We start from the raw sequence: 6,434 nt of genomic DNA on the forward strand, positions 1-6,434 counted from the left end.
TTTGCTTTGCTTTTCCCTAACAGCTAAGGATGTTGAACAGTAAGTGTTTCTCAGGGCACATGGATCTCCCTGGGAAGGCAAAAGAGAATAGTTTTTCTGGTGAACTTTTGGTGTCTGGAGATGGGAACAGGAGAGATAAGGTGGTGGGGGGAAGAAACAGAGGGAAAGAGATTACTGGAAAGGGGGGGCATTTGGGGAGCAATGTACAAACCTAAAGCAGAGAAAACTCAGTGGAATCTATGAGAGTGACTCTAATGATGTCTCTTAGCAATGGGGACATGTAGCCAGAACTGGCCATCTTCTATAACCAGGCAAGGTTCCTACCAGTGGGACTGGGACTTCAATCTAACCACAAAATCCTCAACCAACAATCTGTCCTTCCTGAAAGACTTGCCGGGGAAATGGTGGCACAGAACTTGTGGGAGAGGCCAATCAATGACTAGTTCAACTTAAGACTAACACCATGAGAGGAAGTCCATGCCTGGCATTGCCTGGAAGGCCAGGAACCAGAGGGAGGTTAGCCCAGAGACTTGATAGTACCAAACGCACTGGCAAAACAAAAGTCAATGAAAGGATTCCTCATGGTGTACTCGTAGATCCATGCCTAGCCCAATTGCAATCAGAGAGCTGACTTCCAGCATTCAATGCAGAGACCCATAGCAAAACACCAGGTGGAGCCAGGGCAGCCCTGCAGAAGAGGGGCTTGGAAGGTTTGTGGGAGGCAGAGGGGTCAAAGACATCACAGGGACATGAACCACAGAATCAACTAAGCAGGGCGCATAGGGGCTAACAGAAGTGACAAACACGGAGCCTGTACCGATCTGAGCTAAGTCCTTTGCATACACCTTATGCATGTGTAGCTTGGTGTTCTTATGGAACTCTCACAATGGGAGTCAGGGTGTCTCTTGACTCTTTTACCTATAGTTGGGACCTTTTCTTCACTGTGGTGCCGAATCCAGTCGTGATATGAGGGCTTATGCTGTCTTATGGTATCTTGTCAGGCTATGTTCTATAGATAACCCTGGGAGGCCTGTTCTCTCTTTTTAAAAAAAGAATGAGTAGAGGACTTGATGTGTGGGTTGGGGATTGGGAGGAGTGGGGAGAGGGGAAACTCTGGTTAGCATGTGATATATGAGAGAAGAATAAATGTTAAAAAAAAACCTTCCTCACTGAGACCTGTCCAAACAAGGTAGATGGGAGAGGGAAATCACTGTATTTTCAAGAGGCACTTAGAACAAACAAGGGAGAGGCCTTGCACCGATCATTAATTAACTGAGGTCTGTAACCAAGATGATTCTATCTACGTGTTACGGTAACTGCTTCTCATTACAGAAAACACTTTCCACCATGCTGGCCTAATCTAAGATGTATCATTGACATAGAGGGAGGTTGTATCATGGCCCTGTAATGCAAGAGTATTGAGATGTTGACCAGATTTCTGTCATGATTCCAATGAGAGCTGTAATGAAAGCTTCAGTCAGCCCAGGGGGCTCGAGAAAAGCCCAATTAAGGCACTGTGCCAGACTGGCAGTGACTGGGAACTCAGGCTCTCCCTGCCCCCAGCACCACACACATCACAGGTTAGGTTTGAGTATTTGCTCTTTGACCTCACCCTCCAAGCACGAGCTACTTTGATTGTGATAATACAATTCTACCTGTGGACCAAGGCTCCCATAATTTCTCACATATGACTTACAGACCAAAACCAAGGAAACCAAGACACATGGTAATGAAGAGAGCTAGTTGGTGACTTAAAGTTGAGGCATGGGAGGCTGTGGGGCATCCTGATGATAATTTTAGGGAGTAGTCAGGATTGCTCTCAGGCTAACACTGTAGTAGTACTTAAAAATTTAGAGGCAATTTCAGATTTACAAGATGTAATCTCAAAAAAATAAGGAAGTTGCAAAAAGAGTTTTTAGTCTTTCATGGGTTTCTCATCATGCATCATGTTACATAACACTAATATAATTCCTGAAATTAGAAAAATGACACAGTGCTGTGGATGCCTCACTAAGTGTCTTGGATGCCATTGTGCTCTATTTTCTTACTGTTTTTATGCATTATATTGTCTTCGTTATCTATAAATGAAAGGCCAGATGAGTCACTAAGCTATTGTGCCTCCACTCAGAGCCAACCCATTTACCTAACTCTCCCACAACTCAGGTCAACCTAGAGCCAGAAAACACACAAGTAGCAAGTCCACTGTAGTTCAAAATCACACACACCAGCCAAACTTATGCTGGGTCCTCCTGTTTTCCCTGATGGTCTTGGAAACAAGGCAAAGGTTATGTCCTGCTTTTCCCCTTAGGAACATACTGACTGCTTCTTCATGTGACCCCACAGGACATGCTGGCCTCTCACTTCCAATAAACATTAATATACCATGTCATTTTGATCGAACTAGCCCCTCTATTTTGCCACCTGAGGTAGACATATCTTTTATTGTGGCAGAGTTTCCTTGTATTGTTTTGGAGGCTGTCCTGGAACTCACTCTGTACCAGGCTGGTCTGGAACTAACAGAGATCCACCTGCCTCTGCCTCTGCCTCCCGAGTGCTGGGATCAAAGGCATGCACCACCAATGCCTGGCCTGTAGACATATCCTAAGGCTCTTATCTCTGGCAGGATTTGATGATTCTCTTTTTTTTGTGGTACCTGGATCTAACAGGGAACTTCAGGAGGGATCACATGGAACCCCAAGAGCACAAATCTGCCACATTTTAAAAATCAGGTTTTCTTTGCTTGCTTGTTTGTTTGTCAAGAGTTTATTTTTAAATATTTTTGTATGTGTTGGGGTTGGAGAGAAACAGGTTGTGTGAACAAGACTGCAGTGCCCCGGGAAGGACAACAGAGGCCACAAGATCATCTAGAGCTGGAGTTACAAGTGGTGGTGAGCTGATCTTCATGTGCAATGGGAACTGAACTCGTGTCCTCTGGAAGAGCAGCACACACTCCCAACCTCTGAGCCATCCCTCCAGTTCAGTCTACTTTTGTTGATGCCATACCTGAGAAGTCCCAGCTCCCTCTGCTAACCTGAGAATCCACAGCTGTATAAGACTGCCTTCACTCCTCTTTTCACTCCTGTCACTTATTCTGAAAAGTGGCCCCAGGGAAATAGCTGGATCTGAGGGTTGGGATTAAAGGCATACACCACAACACTCAGCTGTTTCTAACAGTAGCAAAGCTTCTCTGATCAGTAAAGGTCAACAGACCCAGTCATGGCCCTCAACAGTCAGTGGAGGATAACTTACCTTCAGTTTCAAAGGCTATTTTAGCAGGGTATACAAGTCAACATGGTCTATTATTTCATCAGTTTAAAATGTTATATTGCCCTTTCTATGGTTATAAACTGTCTCCAAAAGGGCTGCTCATGTCCTTGATGAACAGTAGTTTGGGGAATCCTCACTATACCTAACCTTCTCACTCATGCAATTCTTCACTTGACAACTCACCCCAGCCAGAGAGGCTAAGTTGTCAACTTTCAGTTGACCTATGCAGATCTTTTCTGATGGCCCTGGGACCTGAACACCTGAAAGAAAGAGGCAGACTACAGTCTAATGCTGTAGACAACCTTACTTCAATTTCAGTGTCTTTTTTTACATGACTGTAACAAAGAAAGCAGTGATCTAGGGAAGGTTGTTTGAGTTCAGAAAAACATGTTAATAAATTTCAGTAAGCACATATTAAATATTAACAGACTAGCCCTTTCCCAGAACTTCCTCAGAATAAAACAGTTTAAACACAATTGCCTGGCATGTATCTGGGAAAGCATGAAAGCAAGGCAGAAGGCCATATCCAGATTCAGGATACACTGACTAGATTGGGTTCTATTGGTATGTTCTGACATCCAACAAAAATAAACGTATCTTATGAATTAAATGTAAAGGTTGGTCACAGGAGGCACAAAATCTGGTCTAAGAACAATCCAGGGACCAAGATGCACCCAAGGTATAAGGCCCTCTGCCTTTTTCCCTGTAGCCTCTCTTACAGTTCCTCGAGGCATCATTCAACATGTATCATAGTTAGTAAGTAGCCTTTCCTCTTCCAACTCCTCCTGTGCCCCCACTACCTGTTAAAACAAAGACCACATCTTCTATCTGTATATCTATATCTATATGTAAGTATTCATATACACACACTCAGTCTGCACAGTGTTGCTCTAGGTACATATGTTTAGGTCTGACCACATGGGATTGGACAGCCTATTAGGGAGTTTGATCTCTAAAGAATATTGGGTTATCTCTCAGCTGTTATTGATTGACTATAGCTCTTTATCTAGGGGTGGACCTTATGAACCTTTTCCCAATCTTAGTGGCATGTGTCCTGAAATAATCATTTTGTAGACTGTGAATATGTGTCACTCTGATTGGTTTAATAAAATCTGAATGTTCAATAGTTAGGCAAGATTTTCAGGTCGCAAAGAAAGCTGGTAAGAATGGTAGAGTTATGAGGAGATGATGCCAGGCAGCATGGGCTTTACAAAGTACAGGCAATTGGCTCACAAAACAAGTGTAATTAAAAGTTATGGGTTAAGTTATAAGAGCTAGATAGAAACAAGTCTGAGCTATCAGCCAAGCTTTTATAATTAGTGATAAGTATCTGCATGTGATTTGGCAGCTAGCTGAAGGGACAGAAACATCCACCAACAGGCGAGTCAATGATGTTGGCATGTAGGTCTTGTTTAGACAAACATTAACGGCAATTATGGAACAGCTCTTCTCTCAGGCATCCTGATTCTCTGGCTCTCGAAATCTTCCCACCTCTTCTTTCACGATGCCACCTTAGGCATGGGTTGCTCTGGAGATGTATCAATTAGGAGTGGAAAGCCCACAGTGACTTAGTCTCCACATTTTGACCAGTTCTGAATCTTCACATCCCCCATCTGTTTCCAAAGGCTTCTTTGATGAGGCATGAGAGCAGCATCTGGTTATATAAGGATAAAGATTTAGACTACAATGAGAAATTATATTGGCTTAGAAGAATGTCAGCAATGAGTCTTCCTCTGAGATCTACAGCTTTCAGCAACAATATCCAGGCCAGTCCTGGCTATTTGACAACCCCATCACTGTTTGTACCCTGCCAGATGTCTCTACAAAGGTCAAACATGGAGGGTTAAGTGACAGATTATGCCACTTTACCAGGACAATAAAATCAAGTACTTTGAAATACCTCAAGCTATTTTGTCTAACTGGTTGTCTCTCAGACAACTCTAAAATATTGAAAACTGCTGGTAAAATATTCATGTGTTTTTGCATATATTTTTAAATATCTCCAAGTCTTCTTTCTGCTCACAAGGACCAGAACTGAGTTATTCATCATGGCGTGTGTGTGTGTGTGTGTGTGTGTGTGTGTGTGTGTGTGTGTGTGTGTGTGTCCTAATATTTTGTTTTCATTTGTTTCCCTGGTGCCAGAGCCACCAGCTGGTTTCTATCTATTCTCAAGTTAGCCCCAAATTGGACGTTCAATCTGCTGTTATTCCACATGGATTACACTACCCTGTGTATTCATCACTGTCCTTAAGATGTTGTCCTCTGTTCTTTTTTTATTTTTACAAAATTATAATTTCACATGTCAATCCCTTCTCCCTCTCCCCCTCTCCCCAACTCTCCACCAGTCCCCTCTTCCTCCCCCCTCCGCTCCCCATAGAGGGTAGGACCATACATTGGGGCCCCACAAATTCTGCAACATCATCCTGGGCCCGGCCTAGGCCCTCCCCCAGGTGTCCAGGCAGGGAGAGCATCCCTTCATGTGGGATGGGCTCTCTAAGTCCCTTCTTACACCAGGAAAAATACTGATCCACCACCAGAGGCCCCATAGGGTGCCGAGGCCTCCTCATTGACATCCACTTACAGGTCTGGATCAGTCCTGTGATGGCCTCCCAGACAGCAGACTGGGAGCCATGTGCTCCCCCTTGTTCAGGTCAGCTGTTTCTGTGGGATTCACCAGCCTGGTCCTGACCCCCTTGATTTTCATTCCTCCCTCTCTGCAACTGGGTTCCAGAGTTCAGTTCAGTGTTTAGCTGTGGACGTCTGCCTCTGCTTCCATCAGCTACTGGATGAGGGCTCTAGGATGGCATATAAAGTAGTCATCAGTCTCATTATAGGGGAAGGGCATTTAGGTTATCCTCTCCGCCATTGCCTAGATTGTCAGTTGGTGTCATCCTTGTAGATCTCTGGAAATCTCCCTAGTTCCAGATCTCTCCTCGGACCTATAATGGCTCCCTCTGTTATGACATTTCTCATCCTGCTCTACCCTATTCTTCCCCCAACTCAACCTTTCTGCTCCTCCATTTCCTCGACTCCCCTCCTCTTCTCTTCCTCACATTCTGCCAGTTCCCTCTCCCCTACCCTCATGCTCTGAATTAGCTTAGGAGATCCTGGCCCTTCCCATTCCCTGGGACCCATGCATTTTTCTCTTCTAGTCCTTCTTGTTTCCT

This window comes from Cricetulus griseus, unplaced genomic scaffold (assembly GCF_003668045.3).
Source record: "Cricetulus griseus strain 17A/GY unplaced genomic scaffold, alternate assembly CriGri-PICRH-1.0 unplaced_scaffold_19, whole genome shotgun sequence".
Taxonomy (NCBI): Eukaryota; Metazoa; Chordata; class Mammalia; order Rodentia; family Cricetidae; genus Cricetulus; species Cricetulus griseus.